The 15,237-nt window shown below is 38.7% G+C and overlaps 1 protein-coding gene across 8 annotated transcripts in view; it reads right to left on the bottom strand.

Annotated features, from left to right (window-relative positions):
• The window catches only part of ATF2 (activating transcription factor 2), an 83,465-nt gene that overhangs the window by 54,446 nt on the left and 13,782 nt on the right, over nucleotides 1–15,237 (bottom strand). For 5 of the 8 annotated variants that reach the window (XM_032855943.1, XM_032855938.1, XM_032855944.1 and 2 more), the window contains exons 2-3: nucleotides 14,331–14,473; nucleotides 13,264–13,362 (exon numbers count right to left, since the gene is read on the bottom strand). The exons of 1 other annotated variant lie outside the window; for it this stretch is intronic. The gene's annotated coding sequence lies outside the window, so the exon portion shown is untranslated. The remainder of the gene's footprint in view (nucleotides 1–13,263; nucleotides 13,363–14,330; nucleotides 14,474–15,237) is intronic. 2 more of the 8 variants (XM_032855939.1, XM_032855940.1) reach the window with 2 other exon arrangements.

Raw genomic sequence — 15,237 nt, forward strand, 5'->3', positions numbered from 1 at the left:
ATAAAGTTTCAATTCCTTTGGTAAGAATAAAAGTTAACACACTATGAGAATACACAGGTAGTGCAGGAACTAAACTGAGAGTTCCAGAAATGCTTTCTAAGGGAATGAGCCCGTGGTACCCTTTTCTCTCTCATCTTTCCTAATCCTCACCATTATAACTGCTCCCATTCACTACAAAAGAAGTTCCTTACCTACATATCAGCCTATTTCCTAGCCAACCAACAAAAATTCCCATTCCTTATTATTTTCTAAAACCTAGCTCAAGTAGTTATAAATACAACAGCTGAAGGACCCTGAGACATAAATGATGGTGTTTTAGGAGGCCTAAATACTATCTTTTCCTTAAACTGAATCTCAAGCCTCTACAGCTAGGCTTATCTCTTTTTTAAATATAGATTTTATTTATTTCAGAGAGAGCACAAGTCGGGGGAGGGCGGAGGGAGGAGAAGCAGACTCCCTGCTGAGCAGGCAGCCTGATGCAGGGCTCTATCCCAGTCTCCTGGGATCATGACCTGAACTAAAGGCAGATGCTTAACAGACTGAACCACCCAGGTGCCCGGAGGATCATCTCCCTTTTACACCAAAGTTGGAAATATGCTTATAGGGGAAAGGAGGCTTTGTTAAACTCTAAGTTATTGGAGAATTTGATGACTATAGAGAATTGTTAATATACCACACCATTCTCTGGCAAACATCCAAACCTACACTGGTAGGAGAATCACTGTCATAAAGAATACACAACGGGATTCTAGACAAAATTTAAACATCCTTTCGTTTCTCTAATCTCAGTTTTAACTCTTCTTCTAATAGTCCTTTATCTTTCTTGCCCCCATGATACAATGATACAGTGCCATCCGAGTTCCCTCTTTTCTTCTTTCAACCAACAAATATTTGAGTGTACACTTTGGGTTTGGCACCCTGCCAGATGCCAGGGATGTAGTGGTGAACTAAGATAGGTACCTGCTTTCAAGAAGCTTTCAGGATTGTGAGGGAGTTCACGTAAGCTAATCAAACATGCAGTGCAGACTTCTTTCCAGGTTCCTAAGACAACTGCATGTACATGGTCCCCCCAAAATGTTTCTCTATTTTATTGCTCTTACGAATTTTATTTTAGAACCCCAAACTTAAGGTATACTTTGAAAGTTGGTATACTTTGAATTTTGTTACAACATAGCCACGGCAATTTCCAATATTAGGTATCCTAATATATAAATGATGAGTCTTACATAATTCTAAAAAACCTTTAAGGTAGAAGCCTGGGGTTCAGAAGGTGGTCACCGTTATTTGATAATATGAACTGAACTTTATCTACTGAACTAAGACATAGTAAGGAACTTTAAATTTGCTCCCATAAAAATACAGAAAAGCAAAAAGAAAAAATAAAATTCACCTAAAATATCACTACTTACTGTTCAGCAATCCACAGAGTACATATTCCAGTCTTACTAATGTACAGGGATACACAGCTTTACAAATTGTAAAGGCAGGGTTACAGCCTTCTTTAAAATACAATTACCTAAATCCTGCCACATTATTAAATAGTAATATTATTAAACATTAGATGTAACTTTTAACGGCTATATAGTATTCCATCATATAGGTTATGGCATATTTTCACTAATTCTTTATTAGTGGATTTTTTTTTTTTTGCTTAAACCACTATTATTAGATTTTTATCATCAGCTAATATTCTTGATAATGAATCTATGTGCAATATCTATAATAATTTTCACAGGAGGCAGAGCGCCTGGGTGGCTCAGTGGGTTAAGCCTCGGCCTTCAGCTCAGGTCATGACCTCAGGGTCCTGGGATTGAGCCCCATATCAGGCTCTCTGCTCAGCAGGGAGTCTGCTTCCCCTTCTCTCTCTGCCTGCCTTTCTGCCTACTTGTGATCTCTCCCTATTAAAATAATAAAATCTTTTTTTCTAACTATTTTTAGTTATTTATTTGACAGAGAGAGATCACAAGTATGCAGAGAGGCAGGCAGAGAGAGAGGGGGAAGCAGGCTCCCCACTGAGCAGAGAGCCAGATGTGGGGCTCAATCCTAGGACCCTGGGATCATGACCTGAGCTGAAGGCAGAGGCTTTAACCCATTGAGGCGCCCAGGTGCCCCTGAATAAATAAAATCTTAAAAAAAAAAAAAAATTCATAGGAGGAATTTCTAGAAATGAAATGAAATTACTAGGTCAAGGAGCCCAGCACCTCTGCCATGTTTTCTAGAGCCAGTGTAAATGCCCTGCAGCAGTGGCTCGATGGAACATGTCAAGCTGGAGGCAGGCATGGAGGGGACCAAGGTATCCAAGGTGTCTACGGAGCTTCAGCAGTACTGCATGCGGAATGCCTGCAAGAATATCCTGCTTGTAAGTGCTCCAGCTAGAAGCAACCCTTTCCAGAAGCCCGATCCCATGCTTTATTATTATTTTTTTAAATATTTTATTTATTTGACAGAGATCAAAAGTAGGCAGAGAGGCAGGCAGAGAGAGGAGGAAGCAGGCTCCCTGCTGAGCAGAGAGCCCGATGTGGGGCTGGATCCCAGGACCCTGGAATCATGACCTGAGACGAAGGCAGAGGCTTTAACCCACTGAGCCGCCCAGGTGCCCCACCCCGCGCTTTTTCTAAAGGCTTGTAGGGAAGATGTTTGCTGAGGAATGCATTTAAGTACAAAGTGATGAATGACTACTTCCAAATCTTAAGAAAACACTTTTCTCCAGGCAAATGACTTCTAGGTATTTCAGACTTTTCCTGTGGTCTATTCCTATAGCCAAAATTCTACAGAAACTGATGAGTTTCTATTCAGATAAGGAAACTGGGTGGAGGAATAGACCTTAAATAATAATGGCCTGGTTCTTTTGTTAAAGTGCTTTTATATTTAAGACAGACAAAAATGTTACCACCAAATACAACTCTTCCATAAGCAAATTACTAGTGTTTCTCTATCTGAAACACAATGTTTGTTTTATTTGCTAGATGTTTACATTTTGGGAGGGAAAACACTTTTGTTCATTAAAAAATGGAATATTTTGTAATTTGTTGTCCCAGGGATTTCTATATCAGAAAAATAATTTTTCTCATAAATTTACAGTTTCTAAATGAAGACAAGCATTTTATTTTATTTTATTTTTATTTATTTATTTATTTTTTAGACAGATCACAAGTAGGCAGAGAGGCAGGCAGAGAGAAAGAGGAGGAGGAGGCAGGCTCCCTGCTGAGCAGAGAGCCCGATGCGAGGCTCGATCCCAGGACCCTGGGATCATGACCCGAGCCGAAGGCAGAGGCTTTAACCACTGAGCCACCCAGGCGCCCCTAGTTTTTTATTATTAACATATAATGTATTATTTCCTCCAGGGGTACAGGTCTGTGAATCATCAGGCTTACACATTGCATAGCACTCACCACAACACATACCCTCCCCAATGTCCATAACCCAAACACCCTATCCCTACCCACCCCACCCCCAGCAAGGCTCAGTTTGTTTTGTGAGATTGAGTCTCTTATGGTTTGTCTCCCTCCCGATCCCATCCTGTTTCATTTTTCCCTTCCCTGCTCCCCACAACCTCCCACAACCCCCCACTCTCCCTCTCAAATTCCTCATATCAGAGAGATCTTATGATAACTGGAAGACAAGCAACAAGCATTTTAAAACTGAGGGAAGAACAGGCTTTACTGGGGCACCTGGGTGGCTCAGTCAGTTAAGCGTCTGCCTTCAGCTCAGATCATGATCCCGGGGTCCTGGGACTGAGTCCCACATCAGGCTCTCTCTTCAGTGGGCAGTCTACTTCTCCCTCTCCCTCTGCTGCTCCCCCACTCCCCAACTTGTGTTCTCACTCACTTTACTCTCTCTCTTCCTCAAATAATAAAATCTTTAGGGGTGCCTGGGTGGCTCAGTGGGTTAAGCCTCTGCCTTCGGCTCAGGTCATGATCCCAGGGTCCTAGGATCGAGCCCCGCATCGGGCTCTCTGCTTGGCAGGGAGCCTGCTTCCCCTTCCTCTCTGTCTGTCTGCCTCTCTGCCTACTTGTGTTCTCTCTCTGTCAAATAAATAAATAAAAATCTTAAAAAAAATAATAATAATAATAAAATCTTTAAAGAAAGAATAGGCTTTATTACTAAAATGATGTCTTGATTTTTCTAAATGAGAAGACTGCTTTATTTTTTATTTTTCTCTGTTTTATATTTTAAATTTCATTCTTTGCTCTCCATTCTTTGACTTATAGTCCAGATTATAATTAGATTTTTTTTTTTTAATTTCTTTTCAGTGTAACAGAATTCATTGTTTTCGTACCACACCCAGTGCTCCATGCAATACGTGCCCTCCCTAATGCCCACCACCTGGCTCCCCCAACCTCCCACCCCGCCCCCTTCAAAACCCTCAGATTGTTTTTCAGAGTCCATAGTCTCTCATGGTTCACCTCCCCTTCCAATTTCCCTCAACTCCCTTCTCCTCTCCATCTCCCCTTATCCCCCATGCTATTTGTTATGCTCCACAAATAAGTGAAACCATAAGATAATTGACTCTCTCTGCTTGACTTATTTTGCTCAGCATAATCTCTTCCAGTCCCGTCCATGTTGCTACAAAACTTGGGTATTCATCCTTTCTGATGCAGGCATAATACTCCATGGTGTATATATGGACCACATCTTCCTTATCCATTCATCCAATGAAGGACATCTTGGTTCTTTCCACAGTTTGGCGACCGTGGCCATTGCTGCTATAAACATTGGGGTACAGATGGCCCTTCTTTTCACTACATCTGTATCTTTGGGGTAAATACCCAGTAGTACAATTAAGAATGCTTTAGTTTTAACACTAAACATGGGAGCTGTTTGTTAGCAAACTTGTTTGGAAAGATTCATGTCATATTGTGTATTAGAATGCCCAATCCTGGGGCGCCTGGGTGGCTCAGTGGTTAAAGCCTCTGCCTTCGGCTCAGGTCATGATCTCGGGGTCCTGGGATCGAGTCCCGCATCGGGCTCTCTGCTCGGCGGGTGGCCTGCCTCCTCCTCCTGTCTCTCTCTGCCTGCCTCTCTGCCTACTTGTGATCTGTCTGTCAAATAAATGAAAAAAAAAAAAAAAATCAAAAAAAAAAAAAAAAAAAGAATGCCCAATCCTGTGTATGAAACAGATTTGGTCTTTGTCTTCTTTAAATTTCTCTACTTTATAGCTGTGATTGTACTTAAAAAAAATAAATATACATTATTTCATATCTTTAAAAAAATGTTTAAATGTGATTTTCAGAACACTGCAAATGATTAAAAATTAAATGTGAAAATACTACAACCTAAATGAACTTTTAAAAAGAGTTATTTATTTATTTGAGAGAGAGAGAGAGAACCCACAAGTGGGAAGGGCAGAAAAGGGAGGGAGAATCTCAGGCAGACTCTATGTTGAGCACGGATTCCACCACCCTGCGATCATGACCTGAGCAGAAATTAAGAGTTGGACACTTAACCAACTGTGCCACCCAGGTACCCCAACCTAAATAAATTCTAAATGCCACAAACATTTTACTTTGATGATGTGGCTTTAATTTGGTACACTTTTAAAAGAATATTTTGTGTTTGTAATAATCTTTGATAAGCTTAGAAGTAAAATTTCTGCTAAATTAAAAAAACAAAAAACAAAAAGGCAATGAAAAACAAAAACAACAAGAACAAAATTACTATGTCCCAGTGAAGGGATATTTATAACACTTTTGATTTACATTGTTAACTGCCCTCGCATATGTAATATTGATTTCTACTTTACCAGTAGTAATGACCTCATTTCTCAACACCCATACCGACAATGAATATTGTTATTATTATTGTTTAAAGATTTTATTTATTTGACAGACAGAAATCACAAGTAGGCAGAGAGGCAGGCAGAGGGGGAAGCAGGCTCCCTGCTGAGCAGAGAGCCCGATGTGGGGCTCGATCCCAGGACCCTGAGACCATCACCTGAGCCAAAGGCAGAGGCTTAACCCAATGAGTCACCCAGGCACCCACAATGAATTTTTTTTTTTTTTTTAGATTTTATTTATTTATCCGACAGAGAGAGAGATCACAAGTAGGCAGAGAGGCAGATGGAGAGAGAGAGGGGAGCAGGCTCCCTGCTGAGCAGAGGGCCAGATGCGGGGTTCGATTCCAGGATCCTGGGATCATGACCCCAGCCGAAGGCAGAGGCCCAACCCATTGAGCCACCCAGGCGCCCCCACAATGAATATTATTTAACATTTTTTGTCAGATTAGTGAAAAAAGTCCTTAATTTTAGAATTGCGTATCTTGATATACTAATAAGGTTAAACTTTTTCATATATAATCATTTGTAGTTCTGTGAAGTGCTTCCTTTGCCCATTCTTAAAAAACAAAATCTCAGTCCAAAATTCTCTCTTGAATACAGATCATAGGCTTTCTTTCTTAGCACATGGATTTATGATCATGTACCTTACTGATTCTTGATCTAGTCCCAACTACCTAACCTTCACAAATGAGGTACCAAAGGGCAACTTACTCAAGGTTAAAAAAATGGGTCAGGAACATTTTTAATGCTATACTGTGCCTGCCAGCTGGTATGCCTTGCTATACACTATGTATATCAACTCTTATATCTTGCTATTCTATGACTACCAACCATATAGAAACTTTATGTAAACCACATCTAAAAGAAAAGTAGTGTTTAAAAAAAAATAATAATAAAATAAAATAAATAAATAGGGGCACCTGGGTGGCTCAGTGGGTTAAAGCCTCTGCTTTTGGCCCAGGTCATGATCCCAGGGTCCTGGGATTGAGCCCCGCAGCATCGGGCTCTCTGCTCAGCAGGGAGCCTGCTTCCCTTCCTCTCTCTCTACCTGCCTCTCTGCCTACTTGTGATCTCTGTCAAATAAAAATAAAAATAAAAAACCTTTAAAAAATAAAAAAATAAAAATAAATAAATAAATAAATAAATAAAAGAAAAGTAGTGTAGAAAGACCCTTTAGGACTTTTAGAATTATTCAACAGATTTCCTCTAAAATAAAATCATACATAATATGAGATGCCTATAAGAAAATAGTAAAGAAGAACATTTCAAGGAAAAATGAATAGAAGAAAATGGAAGAAATTAACTAGCAAACCATTTCTTATAACTTAAAATACAAAGTCAAGCCTCCATAAAAAACATATATAAGGATGTCTTAATGAAAAGCAGCCTAGACAGGCTATTGGGAAGCAGACAGTCCAGAGTGTCACAGCTGAGGCAGAGAGAGAAAACTGTCCCTGCATATGGAGAGTAGCTGGGGAAGTAGGAGGAGTCAACCATATGAGGTGAGTGACAGAAGTGGTACCAGTCCAGCATAGTATACCAGGGCCCAAGATGGAGAACATCTACATGATGAGGAGGAGTGGGCATGGTAGCAACAGGTGATTCATTATATACACACATAGAGATTGACAGAATACACAGATATATCAAGGATGTAATGGGTAAAGGTAAATTCACACTAGAGGTGAAGGTAATTATACAGAATGAATCTTGGTAATCAGATGAAAATTGGAGATATTGGTGTGAATTCCTAACTTTCAAAAGAGATATAAAGGTACAGCAACAGAGATATGAAGGTATAGATGATAATATGTATGTATATATCTGTATATATGTTCATATATTTCCCTAGCTGTGTCTACTGAGGGCCTGAGAACATGGATACCTTCAAAGCAATACATCTACGAGGCACCCAGATCTTGACGTCTAAATACCATTCTTTACCGAAAGGAACCTGGACTCCTTCAGGAATTGTCTGGTTCCAGGGCTATCGTAGGGCAAGTACAGGATGGGCCTTGAATATCTTTTCCAAGAAAATAAAGAAGGACTTGGTTATGAATTTGGCTATAATGTAGTCAAATCTGAAACAATTTCAGAATCAAAGTAAATAATGACAGTAATGGATCATATTGTGAATAAAATAGGATTCTATTAATCCACACCTATATAAAAGAATAAATTCAACATTCGGTAAGACAGAATATTTATATCCTCCAAAATATCTCCTGATAAAATATATTTTAATTACAAAAGTCTGGCAAGTATCAACTTACTCAAATGATTCAAGTTAACAAAATCAGAAATAAGGAAAACCAGTATCATGTCCTCCAACAGGATGCCCAGCATCACTTCTATGAAGTCATGTCAAAAACATAAAAAATCTCAATCTAATCATGTAAAATATTACACGACCTCAAATTGAGGTAAACGCTTCAAAATAACTAGTCTTTCATCTTCTAAGGTGCCCAAGTCATCAAACCTATGGAAAGACTGAAGAACTATTTCAGATTAAAAAAGATGAGTGAGACATGACAACTAACTCCAATGGAATTCTAGACAGAATTTTTTTGTTATAAAAGGACATTATTGGAACAACTGGCAAAATTTAAATGTGATTTGCAGATTAGATGATAGCAATATATCAATGTTAACTTACTGATTTTCAGGGCTATATTGTATAGGAAAATGTCTTCTTGTAAAAAATAAAGTATTTGGTATAATGGGACATCTTGCTGGCAACTCACTCTTAAAAGCTCCTGAACTAAAAAATTAAAAATGGAAAAACTTACAGAAGGGGTTTAAATTATAGTTATTTGCACTATAATAATGTACTATATACCCACTGTATAATTAGTGTCATGTAGTGTTTAGGAGTAGTTATGAGAAAAATACTACAAAACATGGATTCTCTAACGATTCTCTGCTTGTTTCTGGTTTACAACTTTCATATTATGGGATGTGAAAGAGTAGAAAAATCACTTTTATACTGCAAGGTTAAGAGCAAAGAGAACCACGATGGAACAATTACCAATTACCTGAATAAAAACTCAGATAGTATCAGAAAATTATCTGTCGTACTAGTTCCTTTTTTTAATATGGAATGTGTCAAAGCAAGATGATCCTTTAGGTCATTAATAACAGAATTCAAAATGGCATGGGAATAGTATCATTTAAATGAGTCAGCTGATAAAAATACCTGGCTTTTCTTTAATCTTCATCAAAAACAAGAAAGAAAGAAACCAACTTACTTCATAGAAAATAGGGTGGGTAAATGAAGCTTTAAAATTGGGAAGGAGAAGGATGCTTGGCTGGCTCGGTCAGTGAAACATGTGACTCTTGGCCTCAGGGTTGTGAGTCTGAGCCCCATGTCAGGTGGAGATTACTTAAAAACAAAATCTTTAAAAAAATGGGAGGGAGCAAGTCAGTTTCTGGTGATTAACTTCAAAAATTTCTAGAGTCTTTTTTTAATTAAAAAAATATTTTAAATTTTTTTAATTTAAGTGATCTCTACACCCTACATGGGCTCGAATTCACAAGTCCGAGATCAAAAGCAGAATGCTCTTCTGACTGGGCCAGTCAGGCACCCCAAAAATCTGTGAATTCTAAAATGTTAATTTTACTGATTCTCTAGTTAGCCGCAGGACTATAAATGTTATAATTTCTTATTGTAAAAGCATTTACTCAAGTTTCAAAGGTTTCTAAAAATGGATAATACTAGATGTTAGGTACAATGCACAGCATTCCCCAAAATTTCTAATACAACTACTTTATAAAATGCATTTGGAAATTATCTGCCTATTTTGTACCTTATGCCATATTAAGAATAAGAGATATGGTCCTTGCCCTCAAAATCAGATTAGTAAGGACAAACAAGTATAATTCAGTGATATACATATAATAATAAAGATATACACAGGCACTATGTGAACATGGGAGATTAAGATTATGGAGCTGGTCATCTCTCCTCAGCACCAACACTCTCCTTGGGAGAGCCAGATTACCAGTGAAGGACAATCCTATAATATCCATGACCCTAACATACTTGCCTCAGGTGAACCAGGGAAGACACCTAAGCAAAGCCAATCAGATTACCTCTTCAGAAAATTTGTAAAAAGAAAAAAAATCAGCCAAACAGAGGTGGGCAGCAGAGATTCCAAATCATACTCCAGACTGGTAGACATTTACTATCCTATTCATACTGTTAGGAAATTAATGAAACCCAGAAGAGGGTAGGCACAGAAAAACGGAGATGAGAAACCATGCAGCCAAGAAGGAAAGTAGTTTCTGTAATGCCTGACTATGCTTTCTGTGACTGAATCATGCAAGTCTTCTGTATTCTGAGTATGAGCTCTTTTTTTAAAAAAAAAAACCTGAATTCATTTGGCTAAGTTTCTAACCCCTAACTAAGAAAAGTACATGGCCAAATGTGGAGAGAGGGTCTGGGAAGGCTACTATTGAAGAAGTAGTGCCTGAGTACAGTCACAACGGTAGAGGCATCAGCGAAGGATGATGTTTTCAGCAGAGAAGACAGCAAAAGTGTAGAATCACAATGAAGCAGAGTACACTGAGGGATCTTTAGGAATTTCTGATGGCTGAAGCATGTGTATATAAGGTTGAAGGGAAGAGAGATAAGGCCAGAAAGAGAAGCAAACCCTGGCAAGGAGTTTGGATTCCGCCCTCACCAACCCCATCCCACTGCCACTAGGAGGTTATAAATATAGGCCTGTGCCAAAATGTTGAGCCAAGCAAGTTTTTCACATTTTTAAATGGGCGGGGGTGGCAGGAGAATAAGCAACAGAGACCATATGTGACCCCTATAAAGTCTAAAATACCCACTATCTGGCCCTTTAAAGAATAAGTGTGCTTAATTCTGCTGTAAAAAAATGTAAAGATTTTATGATGATGAACTAGATAATCAAAGGGGAATTTCTGCAAGACCTAACAGAAGTATGGAGGATGGATTAAAGGGCAACACTATGCATAAGAAAGTCAGTACAAACTACTGCTAAATTCAGAAAAGAGAATGACTTGCACACCAGCAGTACCCATCAAAATGAGAGGAAAGGACCAGTTACAAAAATAAATGTTTAGGATAAGGCCTCAAATCCATAATACTGCCTCCAGACCATTGCATATGGACTGACCCCTGCCTTCTAGCCCAGTCTTATGCTACTTCTTAATCCCTTGGCTCTAGTTTCATGCAGGCTTTTAATCTGCTCTATCTCAGCCTAGAATGCACTCATTTCCCACCTACCCATCTTAGTAACTGCTCAACCTCCATCTATTCTCTCTACCCTGAAATTCAGATCACTCACTTACTTAGTCATTTTAGTCAATAAATATGTATTGAGTACATGCAGGAAGACAGAAATTGTGCTGCACTTAAGGGTACAATGATACAGACACAGTCCGTGCCCTCATGGAATTTACATTTTTTCAAAAAGATTTATTTACTTTTGAGGGGGTGGGAACACACACATGTAGGGGGAAGGGCACAGGGAGAGAGGGAGGGAGGATGAAAAAGTCGTGGGGGGTGGGGGGAGAGGAAGAAGCAGACTCCCCACTAAGTGCAGAGCATGACACAGGGCTTGATCTCGTAACCCTGAGAGCATGACCTGAGCTGAAATCAAAAGTTGAACACTTAACTGACTGAGCCACCCAGGTGCCCCTGGAATTACATTTTATGGAAAACAATTCTAACCAAATGAGGATTTGAACATTTAAGTTGGTCAAGCAGCTCAAAAATTATTTAACATATATATATTATATATATATCAGTGTGCAAGAAAAAGTTTGCCTTACTTTCCTCCTTAAAAAGTTTCCTGCTTAAAAATTACCTTTTCAAGGGGCACCTGGGTGGCTCAGTGGGTTAAAGCCTCTGCCTTCGGCTCAGGTCATGATCCCAGAGTCCTGGGATCAAGCCCCACATCAGGCTCTCTGCTCAGCAGGGAGCCTGCTTCCTCCTCTCTCTCTGCCTGCCTCTCTGCCTACTTGTGATCTCCGTCTGTCAAATAAATAAATCTTTAAAAAAAAAATTATTTTCAAAAAAAAATTTATTTTTCAAATACATTATACATACATATTTATTTTCTAAATTTTGTCCAAATTAGAGTAGCTGTACATTTATACATGGTTTCTCTTTTGATCTGAACCTTCAGATTCAGATGTAACAGCACAGGCCAATCAATCTGCTTGTATATCTTGATATATCTGACAAAGTCTATCACTAGACTACCAGTTTTGAAAGATTTTGTATGCCAGATCACATTTAATTTACCAAAATTTTCCTTCCATTTTTAGAAGCTAAATCCCCAAACTATAAATGGCTTCCATTTTTAGAAGCTATATCCCCAAACTCTAAAATGGCTTAGAACGAGAAACCACCGTATTTTATAACTTTAACATCACCACACTGTGAAGATTTTCAATAAAGGTGTATTTGAGGACTGTATAACTTCCTATTAATGTTTACGATCAGTGTGAATAATCATGGAACTAAATTTTGTTGATTTAACTCAATACAAAAGCAAATAAATGTTGATATTTCAGTTACCATGTACAGCCTTCAAATGGGCAATATTTTTTATCCAAGATATTTCTGGACTACAGAAAATACTTCGGGGCTGGCTCAGTAGGTAGAGCACGTGACTCTAGATCTTGGGGTCCTGAGTTTAAGCCCCATATTGGGTACTTAAAAAAAAGAAAGAATATACTTCAACGAGTAATTTTTTTTTTTTAAGATTTTATTTATTTATTTGACAGAGATCACAAGTAGGCAGAGAGGCAGGCAAAGAGAGAGAGGAGGAAGCAGGCTCCCTGCCGAGCAGAGAGCCTGATTCGGGGCTTGATCCCAGGACTCTGGGATCATGACTTGAGCCCAAGACAGAGGCTTTAACCCACTGAGCCACCCAGGCGCCCCTCAAGGAGTAATTCTTGTTACTATCATGTATAAAATCCTAGAAGAATTGGGAATTTCATATGGGGATCCCTTTGCTATAGAGAATTCCCTAGTCGGGTAAGTTTAGGAGGCTCTGAATTAAAATTAAACAACCTGGGTAGGTACCTGGGTAGCTCAGTCAGTTAAGTGTCTGCCTTCAGCTCAGATCACAATCCCAAGCTCCTAGGAGTCCCTCATCAGGCTCCTTGCTTAGTAGGGAGCCTGCTTTTCCTTCTGTCTGCCTTTATCCCTACTGTGCTCTCTGACAAATACATAAAATCTTTCAAAAAAAAAAAAATTAAACAATTTAATGTTAAGTCTTCGTGTGCTTTTCTTTGTGGATATGCACTGTAGCTCCAAAAGAACATTTCCAAATTTACTAAACCTCCAATTTTTTTTTCCTACTAAACACTATCAATATGGTAGGACACTAGCACCCTGAGGATACAATCTGGAAGCACCTGCTGAATTCAGTAATATTTGAGAGACAACTGGAAAATTAAAAAAAATAAAAAAAATTTTAAAAACATTTTTGCATTTTGCATCTTACCTTTCTAACTGGTGGGCCATGAGCTTTATTCACCGCTGCCAGGAATCGCTTAGCTCTAATCAAGTAAGCAGTGCTTCTCAAGCTTCCATCTGAGTATCCCTAGGACAAAGGAGAGGCAGCAAAGAGACTGAACACCTTACTCTGTGAGATCTGAGGAAATAGGCTCATGCAGTCGAACTCTGACACAAAAATGTTTTTAAGTATTTACTTTAAAAATGTATGTCAAGTTTGTCTTTTATACCATTATTTTCTGATATAAAAATTAAGGTTCCCTCTAAAAGTTTCAACGCTCCAGGAAGATGTTTATCCTGTGGTCACCTGTAACTCCTAGCAAAATGCTACCTAGAGGCATAACAGCTTCAAAGATGGAAGTAGAGCAATGGAATCTTGGTGAAAGGAGAAAAATGAAGCTTTTAATGGGGGGCGGGGGGGGTAGTCATACATAATAGGTGAAATGGCAGTGCTGAATCTGATCATCAAAATTCTGAGTGGAGATGATATATATATATTTTTTTTTCTTCCACTTTTTATTTAGAGATAAAAATTTTTTCTTATGTCAGGGCTGTAGCATACCATCCAGGGGACCCAGTTCATATGCTTTTCACTTGGAAACAGCTTGATTTTTTAATACCTATTTCAGCTGGATTGGGTTCAGCTATGAGTGACAGAAAACTCAAAACAATGGCTTAAATGATTCAGAAGTTAATTTCTCTCACATAAAAGCACATGTAATCCCAAATCCCAAATCATGATCATAGGCTCCTTCTATTTTGTTGTTTTGCCATCCTCAATTATGTGGTGTCCCCTTCATGGTTTAAAATAAGTGCTTAAGGTCTAACCATAGCATCTGTTGATCAGATAGCAGGAAAGAGAATGAGATGAGCAATAGCCTGCTACTTCCAACAACTCACAGGAAACTTCTATTTACATTCCATACACCAGAATGTAACAGCTATACCAGGCTGAGAAATAAATTCTTAATTTCATCATATGCTTAGTTAAAAACTGGAGCATCTATAATGAAGAAAACGAATACCAGTCAACATTTCTGTCATCATACACCTCACCTTAAAATGTAAGATAATTGGATACCTTGTAGAAATGTCTTAGCAGTCCACTGAAGGGAGCTTTCAAAAGCAGAAAGTCCTGCCAGTGGCCAAGGAGCAAGACCAGTGTTCATAAAGAACTTCTCTAAATATAAAAGGCCAATCTGTAGGTGACAGAGAAAAGAGAGAGAAATCTGAAGATCAGAATAACAATGCAAGAGCAAAGAAACAACCTAAGTAAGTTGTAGTTTGAGAGGATAAACCCACATATGCAGTCCACAAAACTCAGAAACGATTAACACAGGACCACTATGTAAGTAATGGAGTGCCCAAGTGGGTCTGGGTAAAAAACCTGGCAGAAAACCAAGTTACCAATTCCATTAGGAAAAGGCAGTCATCCTGGAACAAGATTAAAAGGGAAAGTAGACTTTCCTCTACCATTATTTAAGGACTGAACTCTCATTATTAGGCTGTGTATGAACTTGGAGATGTCCCTATTGCAGACTGTTGAAAAGAAGGAATGCACTTTACCTTGAATAAGGCTGCTGAAACAGTCTTCAGGTTTAAAACTCTGATGAGAATACTAGAAGCTGGAAAGACTCTCATTTCAAAGCTGGCATCAAAATTCTGTTTTACACAGACTGTTCCTTAAAGGGAAAGGGACCTGAACGGGATATTTAGCTATACAAATGTAAAATAAGGACTATAAATGGAGCAGCAGTTCAAAGGACAAATGTCTCTGTGTAAAGGTTCATATTTTCTAGGCAGAGATAAATTTCTGCAAATTGTTTTTCAAGGAAATGTATATTTTTAAGTAGGGCTTCAGATTTTCCTACAGAGTGTTGTGTTCTTATTTTAGCAGTTGCTCACAAAAGACCAGGAACTAACACCCTAGAAAACAGCAAGATGGACTTCTGGTCTTCACTTC

This window comes from Lontra canadensis, unplaced genomic scaffold, assembly GCF_010015895.1.
Source record: "Lontra canadensis isolate GAN:19392208 unplaced genomic scaffold, GSC_riverotter_1.0 scaffold11, whole genome shotgun sequence".
Classification (NCBI taxonomy): domain Eukaryota; kingdom Metazoa; phylum Chordata; class Mammalia; order Carnivora; family Mustelidae; genus Lontra; species Lontra canadensis.